This window comes from Fukomys damarensis, unplaced genomic scaffold, assembly GCF_012274545.1.
Source record: "Fukomys damarensis isolate Sample0158 unplaced genomic scaffold, DMR_v1.0_HiC HiC_scaffold_9, whole genome shotgun sequence".
NCBI classification, from domain to species: domain Eukaryota; kingdom Metazoa; phylum Chordata; class Mammalia; order Rodentia; family Bathyergidae; genus Fukomys; species Fukomys damarensis.
Genome location: NW_022900921.1, coordinates 32238228 through 32256986, shown reverse-complemented (window position 1 = coordinate 32256986; position 18759 = coordinate 32238228).

Sequence of the window (18759 nt, the reverse complement as noted above, 5' to 3'; positions counted from 1 at the left end):
GTTGGAAACTGGATAAAGAAGATGTGGTTTTTCTATAAAATGGAATATTACTCAGCCATAAAGAATGAGAAAATAGATTCATTCATAGGAAAATGGATACATATTGAAGATATACTCCTAAGTGAAATAAATAAGGCACACATGTGTAAATACCAAATAGTTTCTCTGGTGTGAATAATCTGCAATAATACAGAAGATCCTAATGAGATTACTGACATTGAGAAATGGGAAGAAAGGAGCTAAAGATGTAGGGAAGGTGGGATGGGTAGGGGAAGGGTAAAAAGGGAAAATAAAAAAATGTGAGATAATGAAAAGATGGAAATAAAGTGGTTGTAGATGGGGAGGGGAGGAGGGGGTGAAGGGAGGGCAGGGACAAGGGGAAAAAATGAGAACCAAGACTTGTCATGTAGAGGTACAAGATGCAAACAATGAATGTAACTGTACTGTATCCCTAAAATGCACTAATAAACTCAATTAAAGCTGAAAAAAATGGGCTTCTGAAATGAACAGACATTTCTCAGACAAAGAGATAAAAGCAGCAAATAAATATATGAAAAAAGGTTCCACATTACTGGTTATTCAAGAGATGCAGAAGAAAATTACACTGAGATTCTACCTCACCCCACAAAGAATGGCTGCTATCAAGAAATAAACCAATAACAAATTCTGGTGGGGCTGTGGGGAGAAAGGAACCCTTCTCCATTGTTAGTGGGAGCGCAGATGGGTACAACCACTGTTGAAATCAATATAGACATGCCTCAAAGAACTGGGACTAATGATTCCATTTGACTCAGCTATCCCTCTGCTGGGTATCATTCCAAAAGTATTGGGAGAAGTGATATATGCACACCCAAGTTTATAATGGCAGTTTGTAATAGCTAAAACTTGGAAACAGCCCAATTGCCCATCAGTTGGAGATTCAATAAAGATGTGGTTTTTCTATGAAATGGAGTACTACTCAACCAAAAAGCATGAGAAACTAGAGTCATCCATAGGAAAACGGATGCATATTGAGGACATATTCTTAAGTGAAATAAATAAGACACACTTGTGGAAATACTAAATAGTTTCTCTGGTATGAAAAAACTCAAAGTGCAAATAAGATCCAAATTGTATAATTGACAATGTGAAATGCAAAGAGAAGGGCTAATGATGTAGGGGAAGTGGAAAGGGTAAGGGAAAGCAAATAAGGGAAAAGAAAAAAGTGACAAAATGAAAAAATGGAAATAAATTATTTGTAAATAAGGGAGGGAGGAGGGGGGAGGGAGGAGTATGGGGAAAAATGAGAACCAAGATCTGTCACATAAAGGTAGAAGAACCCAATGATAAATGTAACTGTACTGTATACTTTAAAAGTACCAATAAACTCAATGAGAGGGGGAAAAAAAGGATCTAACCCCTATTTCTGATTTACGAGTGTGGCAAAATCCATTCCATAAAATAGAATCAGAGCTCTCACTTGGACAATATAGAACAATGATTTTGAAAGAAGAGAACAAGCAACATAACGGCAAAAAAAAAAAATGTATTGGTTAGTATCATGTTATTCAGGTTATTTTTCCAAAAGAATTAAAGCAGAGAGGTCTTTCTTATTATACTGACCAGGTAGACTGAAATCTCTTATTTTCAGGAAAATACTACCTATTCTGGAATTTGTCTGCCCTCTTAAAGCTTCAGGTGACTACATGGTACTTAGCACAAGCGACTACATTTTGGCCTGCTGTCATTTGCTGGGTCTAAAGAAGATTAGTCCAAAACAATGGTCTGGCATGATTTTGTTTAACCATACATACATAAATACATACATACATATTTTACTCAGCTTTCCATCACAGTAATAAAATATGAGATAATCTACTTATAAAGAGAAGAGGTACACTTTGGCTCACAGTTTTAGCACTTCCAGTCCATAATCAGTTGGCCCTTTTGCTTCAGGCCAGCATGTTATGGCAGGGACATATGGTGGGACAAAATCACTCAGGAAGCAATGATAAAAGCAGAAAAGGCTGGGGTCTTCCAGTCCTCTTTCAGCACACTATCCCAGCAATATGAGAGATTCCCTAAGTCCCTACCTACCAAAGCTTCTATCCCCTTCCAGTAGCAATCTCCTGGGGACCAAACCTTGAGTTAACACTCAAGATAAAAACTATAATAATACTTAATGAATCCCATCTGCACAAAGCTGAAATGGGAATAATTCAGCTGGGACATAGTAGGATGAGCTTCAGCCTGGAAAACTAGAAACAAAAGATTTGAGTTCCAACCTGTGAAACTAGAGGAAGACAGTTAAATTCCCCAGGCCTCTTTGACAGAGTTAGTTTTCTCAAACATGGTATCTAGGTCCTGGATTCTATCTCAGTGAGATAAGACTGCTATGGACCTACTGTCAATCTACTACAACACCTAAGAATTAAGGATTCTGTTACCAACTGTTGTTCTACCTCTTCTAGTATCTACATACAGACTGCATCCCTCTTTCTCACGTTTCCCAAATACCCATGTAACATGAAGTTTTTCACTCAAATCCCATCAAACATCCAACCTCTGTCTTTTCCAGGGTTGATACCCTGAGTTCCTTCAAACATTTCTCCTACTTAAAGTGATCAGACAAACTAGTTTTCCAGGGAGAGTCCTGTCTTTTCTTTATTTTTCCAGAATAATTATTAATAATACTATGTTAAATATAAAGCTTAAAAAGTTACAATATGACATTCACAGAGATATGGAATGAATATGTCAAATATTTTATTCAACTTATTTTTATCTTTATTAAGTTTATTGGTACAATTTAGGTATACAATACAGTTGCATTCATCATTGGCATCTTGTACCTTTACATGACTTATCTTGCTTCTTATGTTTCCCCATTCCCCAGCTCTCCCTTCAACCCACTCTACCCTTTCCTATTTACTTATTAATTAATGAAGAAACAAAGAAGATATAAGATGAACTAACTATGGGTATTTTTAGAAAAAAAAGAATATGTGTTCTAGTTCAGAGAAAAATTAACTAACACCTTAAGAAGAAATGAGTGATAATTTTAGCAGAGATCTTCTAGCACACAGAAGTTAACAGAATAGACTTCACAGTGTTGGGACTCTATTCAAACAAAGGTGTGTCCTTCTAAGGAATCAATACATGTTTGGTCAAGCTTGACAAGTAACACCCTGTATGACAACATGAAAGTTGCCAGAATCAAAATGTACCCACTTTTGTCAAGACCTAACTGAAGGGGGGGGTGTTATAAAGAATAGTGTCCCATGCGTGTATGCTGGGTACTATAATACATACAAGACTGCAAAACCACAACCTTGCATAAAGGCACTACATAAAGGCCACTACAAGCCAACACAAAAGTACTTCTCTAGATGGCCAAACAACTGTCTTTTTAATCTCAGGCTCAAACCAGTCTTGTTATTGGTCAATGTAGCCAAAGATTATAGTTTTGAAATATTTTATGTAAATCTTACTTCACCTTAAAAAACTTCCCCTAGCCTCAACTTTCATGAATGCACTCACAGTTCACCATGGCACATCCATTCTGATGCCCTCCTATTTCCATGTAAACACCATTTTTATTTGGAGAATCTCCCTCTGTTATTTAGATTGACAACACTCGAAGGACTTGTACTCATTCTCCTGCCTTATTTCCAAGTTTGGATAGTTTATCTTAAAAGCCCCCTTCACTCTTTATGTATTCCAGTATGGGCAATAAATTATATGGCCACCAAATAAATTATATGACACATCATTTACATTTTTCCCCCTTTCTGGGCACCCTGAATCTAACATAACATTTCTACCCATGTTGCTCTCTTAGGATATGACATGTAAAATCAAAAACAGTTTCCATACATTTTTTAATAATGCTGGATACAAAAGATTTTTGAACTCCTGTAAACCCAATATTATGTATAGAATAAATATCACATTAGCAGCCAAATCATATTGCTGGTTTACATTAAGCAACTAAAAACCTCAATACCACTTTCCTCTAGTCCACTCCTTTTTCAAAATGTGAAACATTCCTCTTGACTCATAAAATTGTTCCTCTCTTACGTGTTTTCTTACAGCAATGCAACCCTTGTTCTATTATATCTATTAAGACCAAAGATCACCAGACTGATCACTTGTTTTACTCATGTTTAGAGAACATTGTTTGCACAGTTGTTTAAAAAATTATTGATCCTATCCTTCTGGGGCATAAATTATGAACACCAAATTGGTAAACCGTAGACCCGTAGAAATTGTCACCTCTCACTAACCCTTTAACCTCAGGCAAAGTATATCACCTCCACCTATAGAAAAGCCTCATCTGGAACACAGTTCCATATCACAACCCTGGCAAGGTAGCATTGCCAGGCCACCATGTGTCCTTCATGTGCCCCACCACCACCACTTTCTATCTTCTGCTTCAAAAATTCTTCTGTGGGTTTTGCCTCCTATTGGCCATACCTCTGATCCTCACTTATTTGATCCCAATTCCTCACTTTTCATTTACTTCCCAATTCTTGAGTAATATTCAGACCCATTGGTAAAAAACCTCCAACAGACTCCAGGAGGCTTCTTCCTGAGTAACTCTATTTCAAGCCTGTGGACAAGATCAATATGGCCTGAGCTCTTCTCCACTTTGACAACCCAAGAATAATTGAGGTAGAAGGAGCATTGGTAGAAGCTGCTTCACTTGAAATTCAAGGTAATGAAAACTATTACTCCTACTTTCTGTCAGTTTCCTTTGTGGCAAGGTCATCAAATCATAAAATGACTTCACCCCAATCACTACCAACCTCCAGGAAATGGACTCTATCTTTAGTTCATCCTCTAGACCAGGAGTTGGCAAGCCTACTGGCCAATTCTAGCCTGATTTTGTAACTGAAGTTTTATTGGAACACAGCCACACTCATTTATGCATAGGTGTGCCTCAACTTACAATGAAATTACATCATAAGATCATAAATTGAAAATGTGACAAATGCAAAATGTATTTAATCTACCTAACCTACTAAACATCATTTAGATAAGTTATCCTGGCCTATCTAAAATGTGCTCAGGATAATCACATTACCCTAGGGCTGGGCAAAGCATCTAAAACAAACTTTATTTTATAATAAAGTACTGAGTGTCTCATATATTGAATATTATAATAAAAGTGAAAAACAGAATGGTGGTAGGAGTACTTTTTCCATATCATCATAAAGTTTAAAATAAAAATTATAAGTCAAGCTAACGTGAGTCAGGGAATGTTTGTATTATCTATGGCTGCTTTTGTGTTGCCATAGCAGAGATAAACAACCGTGACAGAGACCACATGGCCTACCTAAGCCTAAAGTGGTTACTGTGTGACACTTTGTTTTCATTTCTTTAAAGTCTGTCTTGAAAGTCATCTCCAATATACAACCTCCCTGGTAACCAGAGTTGATTTAGCTTCGTCACCAATACATACCAAGCCCTTCATAGACCCTTTGGGATGATGTTAGAAATGCTAGAAACTCACACTACTAAATTTCTTGCAATAGCTTCTAAAATATTACTTCAACCAGTATTAATATCTATTCTTTCATTAATTAATGAATTAAACAAAATCCGTGATACATATTTATTTTATTTTTGCCTGAGAATTATTTTACCTCTTTGAAAATTGGGTGTTACCAATATGTAAAATATCTCACATTCACATTAAAAGGCTCAGTCGATAAAGTGCAAAGATCTCAGGTAATCAAAAATACTCACCTATTACTTAAATTTCCCTTGTGAAAAAGCTGTCTCTTTAAATGTGCTAAAGTGAAGGATGTTTAACTTGTCTCTAGACATCTTCTGGAAGGCACAGATATCTCTGATCTAAGATAATTCAACACCAGGAAATTACACTGGGAGCATTCTCAGTCTGATGGCAATTATATGTGGGCTGGACAAAGCTAAATAAAAATAAGTTTTCACAGTTGCTCATATCACATCCTCTTGTATTAAAGGTAGCACACAGGATCTATTTTCTCACTGTATTGCTAGCTGACATGAAGTATTTTTAACTTAATTTAGTAACTGCTGTCTTTTAAAGACTCATGTTACCTTTTGCAATAGTCTAGATATATAACTGCTATCAAAAGTCTTATCCTCCAGAGAATTCTTTCCCAGGGTGATTTTACATGGTCTTCTCAGATTATACAAGATTATTAATAAACCATTGTAAACTAGCCACTATTTCTATCAAGACTAACACTTTTACTTGGCTTAACCTGCAAGCCTGAGAATAACCCAGGCTTACCAAAACAAGGGCAAGTTGACCCAGGGCATTTGAGGTACAAATAATATTCATTTATTTATTGTAATTGAGTAGAAGGAACTAAACTGTTCAAGCTACCCAAATGGGCTGGAAGGCAAATATATGGTCAATTTTCAGATCTTACTCCACACATCTTGTACCATATGGTAACCTGGGTCATAAGGCAGGGACTGACTATTCCTCAGCTGTATGGTCATCAGTACAGTACGCCTGGCTCAAACCAAGATCAATTGAATGTAGGTGGTGCTTCCAACATCTGCACTCCTACAGGTCAAGATAGCCTCCACCCCTACTCTTTGTAGTCTCATCATGCAGGCCCCATTTCTCTCTCTCTTCAGAGGTACTAAAGTAGTCAGAGACCCTCAAGCTCTCTGCATTGCCATTAAAGGGAATCCTCACAACTCTCCTAATAGACACTTCTTCCTTCAGCCCTCTGCATGCTGAGCCTTCAATCCCCTGCTGCTCAGACAAATCCAACTTAGTCTTCTAAATGAGCTAAAATCCTTCAAAAATTAAATTCATGCTTAGATTGACTTGTCTAGCTCAGACACAGGCTATTTTCAGCCTGATATGTATAATCACTACTCTAAAGGGATGGTGTTAGAAGAAGAAGTGGAACAGAGAAAAGAAAATCAGAGCACATGGGGAGACTGGCCCAGCCCAGGATAGGTTGACAAGTGAAAAAGAGGTTGGTAGGTCTTTCATTGTTCCATAGTGTAAGCCTACTCTAAAAAAAATGAGTTACTCCTCAACAGCCTATTAAGTCCTGGCTCTGCCATATAATAGCCATATGAACCTAAGCAAATTATTTAACCTCAGCATTCTCATGGAAAAATGAGGTTATTTATTGTGTTTATCTTACATGCCTGGGTAAGAATTAAATAAATTGATAAGTTTAAAATGATTAGAACAGTTTGTAGAAAATAAAAGCACTGTATAAATTCCAGAGTTCAATATTATTACTGATGTCATTACTATTAATTGTATACTACAATAAATGCTCAATAGATTGCCTCATTGTACTTACTATATGACATTAGGATTGGAGTTGACACAAATAAAGCTCCCACCACCATTTCTCTGTGTGTGTGTGTGTGTGTGTGTGTGTGTGTGTGTGTGTGTTGAGGCAGGGTGTCACTATATAGTTCATACTGGTCTTGAATTCACTAGCAGTGTAGACTGGTCTCTAACTCTCAGCAATCCTCCTGTCTCATCAGTCCAAGTGCTGGAATTACAAGCTTGTGCCACCATACCTAACTAAATAAGGCTCCCAATCTCCAGGAAGAACAAGTGAACTCCAAAACTCTGTAGGAGAAAGTCCACATTATATTATTGCATCAGAGAAACACAAATGTTGACTAAAAGTTTCACTTACAAAGAGAGCTAACAGTGGGGACTCACAGCCATTGTGATGTGAAGAACACTTGGGGCTGCAAATTCTCTTCCCATGCTGTACTTCCCTCTGAACCCAGAATATGGATTCTAAGCAAGGAGATTTTCCTGCTAAGAAATTCTTACCACACATTTGGTTTACACAATGCATATTCAGGAAATATGGAAGCTCACTGAATGCCTTAGAAATACAAGAGAAGAATACTAACATTACAAATTATTTATTAAATCCAAATATTCACATTACTTGTATCCAGGTCAAACTGGTTGTCCCTCCTGGATTATTAATTTTTTATTAAGTTTATTGGTACATTGATGGTAGGGACTATGCTTGGTGCAGTGGTGAAAAAGACATAGTTCCTGACCTCACAGAGCTTCAGGTTAATGGGGGACACTGAACAAGTGCTGGATTCTATGGGAGCACACATGTGGAATATTTGACTTAAATTCTGATAGCTCAGAAAAGGTCTTCCAGAGGAAGTAACTTTTAACATTAGAAATAAAAGGCATTTTATGATGATCAAAAGAAGAATCATGGGCAGCAGAAGGTTCAAAAGCAGTCAGCTGAAGAGGAACATATAATATGAAAGAGTCCAATATTGCTGAAATGTGGAAAGCAAGGAACAAGTAACAAAAGAGGCCAGAGAGGTGGGCAGGGGGCCAGGTATGCAGGACCTGCAAACCATGATAACGTGTTTAGACTCTGTCCTAAAGAAATGAGATATGGTCATGTTTTCATTTAAACTGATTCCTCTGACCACAGTGTAGATACACAATTTTAGTGTGGCAAAATTACATATAAGAAATGCAACAGAAAGCTATTACAGAAGAATAGGGTAATAATGTTAACAGAGACAAGAATGGTGGCAGTGAGGAAAGAGAGAAGGAAATAGGTTCCAGAAGTACTGAGGAGGTGATAATGGTATGCTATGGAGGTTAAGGAAGAAGTGCAGATGATGCCGAGGTCTTGGCTCAAAGAGCTGAGTGGGTGGTGCAAGTCATTTACTGCTAAGAACACTGGAAGGGAAGTGATTTTGAGCTGACAATTGTGAGTTCATTTGGAAAATATTAAATTTGAACCCATCTGGATACATCCAACTGGAAATCTCAAGTAGATAAAATACTCAAAAGAAAGCCCAAGAGAAGATAGAGTTTGGAAGTTGTTGATACACAAAGAGTCACAGACAATCTCCATTAAAATACCAATAGCACCCTTTTCAGAACTAGAAAAAATATGACAATTCATATAGAAGCACAAAAGACTCTGATCGCCAAAGCAATCCCACCCAAAAAGAACAAGGCTGGAGGTATCACAATACCTGATCTCATATATTACAGGGCTACAATTACCAAAACAGTATAATATAATAGCAGATTATAGAACTAAATAGAGACCATACAAATACATCCATCTATATCCAACTGATTCTCAACTAAGGTGTCAAAAGTATATTTTACAGAAAGGATGCTCTCTTCAATAAATGGCACTGAGAAAGCTGGATATATATGAAAATGAAATATACTTAATTTCTATAATCACAGTACTTACTAAAAAAATCATTGCAGAATGCAATAAAGACTTAAATGTAAGACCTGAAACTACTGCATAAAGTACTAGATGAAAACACTTGATGACATTGACATAGGCAATGACTTTTTATGAAGAACACAGAAGCACAGGTTAAAAAAAAAATAGATAAATGAGATTTTATCAAACTAAGACATTTTTGCACAGAGGAAAAAAAACCCAACAGGATTCAACTTGAAGAATGGGAGAAAACATCTGCAAACTATCTGGTGAAGTATTCATATCAAGAATATACTGCCTGAGCCAGGGATTGTGAAGTCCTGAGTTCAATCCCCAGAACCAAAAAAGAAAAAAGAAAAAAGAATATATCATCTATGAAATTCTAAAAGCTCAACAGCCACCCAAAAAGTCTGATTTAAACATGAACATCTGAGGGTAGGGTTCAGCTTACCCAGCATATGTGAGGCCCTGGATTTTAGCCCCAGCAGCAGAAATTAAAAATGAGCATATGATAGACAAAGGAAGGAGGAAAGGGGGGATAGTAAGGGAGAAAAGAAATCCAAGATGTTAAAACAAACAACCACTAACCCCATGAAAATGTTGCTTAGGAAGAGAATATAAACTAAGAGAAAAGGGACAAGATGGACATTTGAAAAGGACCAAGCAAGGATGACTGAGAAGTTGGGTAATCAACAAAATCAAGCAAAACCAAGGAAGTGAAGAGGAGAGTCTGCAGTTTTCATCATATCAGCTTGTGTTATTGGTCCAGAAATCAAAAAGAAACCTATTCTAGAAGAATCCCAGAATATGCAGGCAAGAGTACTGATGATTCCATAAAATCTCAATAGTAAAGGAGAAAATACAATGTATGTATATTCCTTACTTTTCTCTCTTGTTGAGACAAAATACCTGACACCCAAAGTTAAAAGAAAAGGGTTTATTTAGCTCAGTTTGTAGAGGTTTCAGTTCATAATCACCTGGCTCCAAGGCAGGGTGGCTTGGCAAAGAGGCATTGCAGAGGAGAAACGATTCGCATGGTAGCAAAAGCTACAAGTGACCCTAACAGCATCTTTCTGCCCCTTTTATCTTATTCAGACTACTTACGTAAGGTAGCACTCATGCCCTTAATCCTAGTGCCCTCTGGCCTAGCCCCACCATGAATCAATCAGACACTCTAGATTCGGCCACCTCTACAAAAGCATGAGGTTTTGGGAGGACATCTAAACACAAGGCATGCCAGTATGTGTGTATGCCTATGTATGTAAATGTGTGTATGTGCCTGTATGTTACTAGGAATTGAACCCTTTTCACACTTTATCTTCAGCCCTCTTTCTTATTTTTTATTTTGCAATAGGTGCTTTCTAAGTCACTAAGTGCCTACCCTTGGTTTGAATCTTCTTGCCTCAGCCTCCTTAAATGCTGGGATCACAGGCCACCATGCCCAGATTACAATTTTATAATAAAGTCCTGTGTGAAGGCTGTGTTTATTCTGTATCTGAAGAAATTCTCAAAGTTCAACTTTAAATAGTCATTACCCAGACCGAGTTCCACACAAATGTAATTTGGCCTTATACAAAACTGAAGAGTTGAAACTCTGCATTGGCATTAAAAAAGACTTCCTACCTCCATAGGTAGTTACTTTTCTGTGCATAGTTACTTTTCTGTACTATGGTGCCCTGGACATCCACAAATTGTTGTAAGCATTTAAATCAAATATTTTCTCCCTAGTGTTCATTTTTATGAGTTTTTGTTTGCTTGTTGGTTTGCCATTACCTCTCTAAACACTTAAAGCTTTATAAATGGACCAACAGCTTGTGTGAATTGCTTGCTTTACCTATTAATTGGGCTGAAATTCTAAATTAAATACAGATCTCTTTTATTAAGAAATAATAACCAAAAGTTTTCTCATCAAAATGAATGTGCTGATTTCCTCAGTGTTTGAGTTATTCTACCTCTAACCAGTCTTCTATTTTTTCCATTCTTAAGTCATTGGTTTTGTTGGCACTTTACGTTACATCATCCCACTCAATGTACTCTTCTTGGATGTCTTTTAATTGTATCATGCCAAAAGAATTGGAAAATAGAAAACTTATCATTTTATTTTTAGGCATTTGATATTAAGATCAAGCAAAATTTCATCTAATCTCTAAAGCCATTCTCTTCCAAATATCTTTCATCTGCTCTCTTCCAAATATTCATATTGCACATGTTACTTTTAAAAAGATGTAACATTTTAAAAACATATATTATATATAGTACAAGGTGACATAATTTATTAAGAATCTAAGCAAAAGCCTATCAAAGTCTACAACCAAGTTCCTCGCTATATTTTTTATTACCCTCTCTTTGAGAGTAATTAGTTAAATATGTAGCATGGAAACACTAAAATTTTAAACTGAGAATTATTAAGATTTACTTCCTCAGTCAAGTTTTAAGAGGGATAAGACAAAGTATCCTAATGTCTTCAGCTCCTTTTCAGTGCACAAAGACCAAATGGTGACTTCTCCCAAAAAGGATAAGGAGTTACTACCTATTTATGGGTCAGGAGGTTAAAAAAGAAAGTAGAAGAGACTAATTAAAGGAGGATCCTGTTTTATTCTGTCTAGAGAATCAAGCAAGGATGGACTGCCACAGTACCAATAAGAAATTATTTTCCTTGAGCCCATCAAAGAGCTAAAGCAGCAAGGCAAAGAGGCAAACTGAATTTCATGACAGACTCCCTGAGGAAGGACCATAAGCAAGAATTACTCACCTTTTTGAACGGAAAGAGAAAGAATAGAACAAAACATTTTAACAGAATTTTAAAGGCCGCGCGTACATTTGAGTGATCTCTGGTTCCTCTCAACACACTTCCAAGCTTTCTTCACCATTCCCTGTCAGTCTCCAGCACACAGACCACATCCACTTCCACTTCTTAAAAAGACCTTCTGGAAGCCAGAGCCCAGAGCAACAGTTGCACAGGGGAGGTCTGGTGCAGGGCCAAAAAGTACTGTGGCTCCCAAAACCCAGGCAAAGAATTGTGTGTCTTGTCAGGGAGATAACTCAGCTCATGTGAGGTGGCAGAGAAAACTCTCCATACTCATTCCCAAGCAAAAGTAAACTCTGAGGCAGAGTTAAGAAATCCACCTCATTTCCAAAATGACCTTGGCACTAAATGACAAATACCAACAATCCATCACTGACCTAAAAACAAAAGGCATGCTGCTGCTGAAAGAAAGGAGTAACAGCTGATGACATTGTTCTTGGAGTTCTCCAAAGGACAGGAATATCTGCCCTCAGCTCCCAAAATCCAGGCTTCTTTACTGAAAAAACTGAAGTTCACCTACCACCTGGGGAGGAAGGCAAAATTCACTTCTGCCTCAAATATGTCATGGATGCAGAGATGGCTGCTTTTTAAGGGACAGGAATGGTGAAAATGTCTCACTTTTGAGCCAAGTACACAGCTCATGGATAAGTGAAACTGAATCAAGAAAAACTAAGAGTCTCTCCCATTTTTAGCCTCCCACCAAATAATCAGCAAGAGCAAAATAGTGTGGGAAGGACATTTGCATGAGGAAGCATTCCAGAATGATTCTAGCTGAGGGCAAACTAGGATCACAGAAAAAATTTTCCAGCACCCTAGGGCTTGTAATAAATACAAGAAAGCATTGGAAGGATTTGAGGACTGTAATGCATTAATAGTAGTAATAGTTTAGTGCATGATGAACGATAAGGGTCTAGTTTTAATCTTTGGCAGGCTGAGATCCAGTTTTTCCAACACCATTTATTAAAGAGGCTATCTTTCTTCCAGGGAGGATGGTTGGCTCCTTTGTCAAAGATGAGGTAGTTGAATACATCTGGAGTTGTTTTTGTGTCTTCTAATCTGTTCCACTGATCCTCAGATCTGTTTCTTTGCCAGTACCATGCTGTTTTATCACAATGGCTTTACAGGACAGTTTCAAATTGGGAATTGTTATACCCACTGCCATGTCTCTGTTGCCTAGGATGGCTTTTGTTTTTCTAGTTCTGTTCTGATTCCAAGTGAATTTTTGGATTATTTTTTCTAGTTCTGTGAAATATAGTATTGGAATTTCAATTAGCATTGCATTGAATCTGTATAGCGGTTTTGGTAGTGTGGCCATTTTCACTATGTTGATTCTTCCTACCCAGGAGAAGGGGATATCTTTCCATTTTCTTATATCCTTATCTGTCTCTTTTTTCAGAGTGCTGTAGTTTTCAGTGTAGAGGTCTTTTGCTTATTTTGTTAGGTTGATTCCTAGATACTTAATTTTTTTGGATGCTCTTATGAAAGGAATTGTTTCCTTAATTTCTTTCTCAGTGAGTTTGTTACTCACGTACAAGAAGGCTATTGAATTTTGAATGTTGACCTTGTATCCTGCTACTCTGCTGAAAGTGTCAATTAAGTCTACAAGTCTTTTGGTGGAGTTTTTGGGGTCTCTAATGTAGAGTATCATATCATCAGCAAATAATGACAGTTTAGCTTCTTCCTTTCCTATCTTTACTGCTAAACTCCCTCTGCTGGGTATCTTTCCAAAAGAATTAAAAGAATCATACCACAGTGACATATGCACACCTATGTTTATAGAGGCACAGTTTATAATAGCTAAAACTTGGAAACAGCCCATTTGCCCATCAGTTGGAAACTGGATAAAGATGTGGTTTTTCTATAAAATGGAATACTACTCAGCCATAAAGAATGAGAAATTAGAGTCATTCATAGGAAAATTGATTCATTTTGAGGATATACTCCTAAGTGAAATGAACAAGTCACACGTGTAAATACCAAATAGTTTCTCTGGTGTGAAAAACTATAATCATAAATAAGATCCTAATGGCATAACTGACAACGTGAAATAGGAAGAAAGGGGCTTAACATGTAGGGGAAGTGGGAAGGGTAGGGGAAAGGAAATAAGGGAAAATAAAAAAAATATGAGAAAATGAAAAAATGGAAATAAAGTTTTTGTAAATAGGGAAGGGAGGGGGGGTGAAGGGAGGGCAGGGGTATGGTGAAAAAATGACAAGACCTGTCATGTAAAGATACAAGATCCCAATGATGAGTGCAACTTTAATGTATACCTAAAAAGTACCAATAAACTCAATGAGAAAAAGAATAGTAGTTATAGCAACAAGACCTATAAACAGCTTAAATAAAAACTAGGTTAGTTTGGTGCCCCAAATTTCTAACTATAATTGCTGAATTATCTGCCTTTCCTTTCAATTTTGTTGTCACATTTCATGTGTTCTGATTCTCTAATGTAAGATGTATAATCAGTTATAAATACGGAGATTTCACCTCACCCAACAAAGAATGGCTGGTATCAAGAAATTACACAATTACAAATGTTGGCAGGGATGTGGGGAGAAAGGAACCCTTCTCCATTGTTGGTGGGAGTGCAGTCTGGTGCAACCACTATGGAAATCAATATGGAGATAGCTCAAAGAGCTGGGACTAGAAGTTCCATTTGACCCAGACATAGCTCTGCTGAGTATCTTTCCAAAATAAAAGAATCATATCACAGTGATATATGTACACCTATGTTTATAGTGGCACAGTTTATAATAGCTAAAACTTGGAAACAGCCCATTTGCCCATCAGTTGGAGACTGGATAAAGAAGATGTGGTTTTTCTATAAAATGGAATACTACTCAGCCATAAAGAATGAGAAATTAGAGTCATTCATAGGAAAATGGATACATATTGAGGATACACTCCTAACTGAAATAAGTCGCACATGTGTAAATATCAAATAGTTTCTCTGGTGTGAAAAACTATAATAGTACACAAGATCCTAATGGAATAATTAACAATGTGAAATAGAAAGAAAAGGCTAAAGGTGTAGGGAAAGTGGGAAGGGTAGGGGAAAGGGAATAAAGGAGAAGACAAAAATATGAGAAAATGGAAATAAAGTGTTTGTAAATGGGGAGGGGAGGAGGAGGTGAAGGGAGGGCAGGGACAAGGGGAAAAAAATGAGAACCAAGACCTGTCATGTAAAGGTACAAGATCCCAGTAATGAATGCAACTTTATTGTATACCTAGAATGTACCAATAAACTCAATAAAAAGAAAAATAAATATATAAATATCTACTAATGTATTGACCCTTTATACACCTCTTTGCCTATAGCAATAGTTTCAGCCATAAAGTCTGTTTTGTTTGTAATTAATATAGCTACTCCAGCTGTAACTTTCTTTGTCTGGTTTATTTCATTTAACATTATGGCCTCAAGTTCCATCCATTTTCCTGAAAATGGCATGCTTTTATTCTTATTTATGGTTGAATATTATTCCATTATGGAGATACATAGAGATAGATATACAGTTAGTTAGACAGATAGATAGATAGATCTTTTTATCTACATATTTGTTGACAGGCATGTAGGCTGTTTCCAAAGCAGAGATATTATGAACTGTACTACTATAGGCTAGGTATGCCTGCATTACTATAATACATTACCCAGGAGAGGTATACCTGGATAAAATGTTGAATTTCTATTTTTAGTTTTATGAGGAATCACCATACTGATTGTAGTGATTTAGTAGTGACTGTAATATTTTACATTCTTAACAACAGGGTAGAAGGCCTCCTTTTACCTTATATACTTGTAGCATTTTGCTTTTTTGTATTCTAAATGACTTCCATTTTGAATGGTATAAGATGGAATCTCAAAGAGTAGTTTTGATTTGTATTTCTCTGAATGCTAAAGATAATGAACACTTTTTCATGAACTTACCCAACACTTGTACTACTTCTTTTGAGAAATGTCTTCAGTGCACTTGCCCATCTTTTCATTGGATCATTCATTTTGAGAAGATTAATTTTATATAGTAAGTGAACACTCAGTTTTTGGTCATCTGGGAGTATATTTCATGTTCACTTTTTAAGAATAATTTTTCTGGACACATAATTCTTGAGTGAGACTTTTTTCTTTTCTGTATTTGATCTTGTCACTGCCTTTAAATTCCATTATATTCTAATAAGAAGTCAGACATTATTGTATTGATTTTAATAAATAATGGGTGATTTTTCTTGTTCTATTTTGTCATTGTTGTTTGTTTATTTGCTTGTGAAAGGGTCTCACTGTTATATAATCAAAAGAATTCTTTTCCTCGTTCTGTTGAGATATTTCATGTTTTTCCATGGGTCTCTAAGAACCACTTTTTAAACTCATTTACTGTTATTTAAATTTGGTATTTCTGTCTTTATGGTCACTGTTTTTTTTTTTCTTTTATCTGAAATGTGTTGTGGCCTCATCTAATGAATTTTTCATTATGATCATTTTTAAGGCTAGCTTTAGGCCTTTCTTTTACATTTTGTAGTTTCTGTTTCTCCACTGCAATTCCTATTTGGTATCATTTTCAATGTATTTTTAATAATTTACCATAAATGTTTTCATTTTTAAGCATATTTGTAATAGTGGATTTACAGTCTTTGAGCCCAGTTACCTGCTGTGACTGTTAATCCTGACTTGCCAACTACACTGGATTAGGAAATACCTAGCAATTTAGTAGAGCACATTCCTGGGTGGGTCATGGAAGCATGGCCTTGGATACTACATATGGGCTCTCACCTATTCTTCTCCGCTGCTTCTTTGCTATTCTGCTACTTGGCCACCATGCAATAAGCAGCTTTGCTCCATCATGATATCCCTGCCTTGGAGCCAGCTAACTATGTACTGAATCCACCAAACCATGAACTAAATTAAACCTTTCCTTCCTCATGTTGCAGGTGTTGGTACCCAGTGTATCTCAATGGGAAAGCTGATTAGTACAATTGCCTTCTTCTCAGAATATTATTTAGGTTATATTTCTCTATTCTTTGCATATCTCATAATTTTAAGCTGAAAACTAGATGTTCTACATAATATAAAAATTCTAACTCTGTTTAATTTATTTGGATGGTGGGGATTTTTGCTGCCTTCCTTTGTAACTTGCCTAAATTTAAACTATAAAATACAATGTCTCCCAAGTCATAGGCAGCCACTGTTGGTTCTAGACATATTTTTTAATTTGTATTATTTCTCACCCTGGCTGAATGATTTCCCTTGTGTCAATATTTTAGTAAAGGTTATGGCCAAACATCTTAGCCCATAAAGCTTCAGCCCTTTGCTGACTGATATGGCGTGGCTTGAGAATACATTCAAATTTGCAATTAGTTAACCTCCCGTAGAATCTATTTTTCTCCCAGCTATCTCATCTCCTCCATGCATCTGTGTAGTTTTCTATTTAGCTGGAGATATTTGGAGAGCTGATCTCATTTCCAGGATCTCTCCATTAATTTCCCAACATATCCAACACTTACGCCAACAAGAACTGCATAGCCAATTCCACTTTTCCACAGTAAGGTGGTCATTCTAAATTATCTACCAATGGCAAAAGTCATGACTTCAGGGCAGTGAGTTGCCCACCCTCGTGGAAAATCTTGGAAAGGTCTGAGCTTAGTAATATTGCTGTACTTGGCACTAAAGTCTGAAGGGCAGCCAACTGATGGTTCAGAACACAAGATTAGTGAAAACAATGACAAGCTTGATTTACCCTTCTTTTGTTTTATCACTGAACATATAACTCAGAAATACATGTAAGGTCATTTGTTTTAATATGTACAGATAATTCTCTGTTGTCCTTCCCTTCTTCCTCAAAAAGGTACGCATGAGTTTCAGTGTTTTTTTTAACCTGCATGGACTAAGGGACCCTCTCCTGAGATGCATTAAGACTAAGAACTGCGGGGCTGGGGATTTAGCTCAGTGGTTCCACTGCCTGCCTCACAAGTGCAAGGACTTGAGTTCAATCCCCGGTACAAAAAAAAAAAAAGACTAAGAACTACCTATTCGCCATTTTATCTCATTTTAGCTTACACTGAAGGCGGGCAGGACACATCAGAATCAGCACCCAAGGCTGTAACTCCCATAAGTCAAGTGAGCTAATATCCAGGTTCAGGCTCAGATTTAAAGTTGTAGGAGGGAAGAGAGATCCCCTCTACCACACTTTTGTTCTTATATGATCCCTTTGACTGGATCTAAGGAATGAATTAATACAATGTTGATTATCAAGAGAAAATTCCACAAGTTTTATTTAATTTACATGTACATGTAGATCTTCATGAGAGAGTGAGTTCTGGAGAAACGACCAAAGCAAGATGCTTTATACTTTTTAGACATAAAACAATAAATCTATAAAGGAATGACAAGACAACAAATGGATCTCTTGATTAGGCTAGTATTTCTGGTAATGTCTCTAAGATTTACACTGAGGGAGTTATAAAAGCTAGCAGAAGATGAGGATGACTTCAACAAGCTTATTTACTCAGGTTAATTACAACCCCAATGATGAGTCTCTGTCATTAAGATTATTTTCCTACCTTGGTAAAGAGAAGACAAACCCTCCAAAATAATCTTTATGGCTTGCAGCCTGTAGAAAAAGATAAGCTAAACAGGCCTTTCCAAAGTTAACAATTCTTGCCAGGCTTGGTGGTGCACGCCTGTAATCCCAGCACTCAGGAGGCTGAGGCAGGAGGATTGCTGTGAGTTCAAGACCAACCTGGGCTACATAGTGTTCCAGGTGT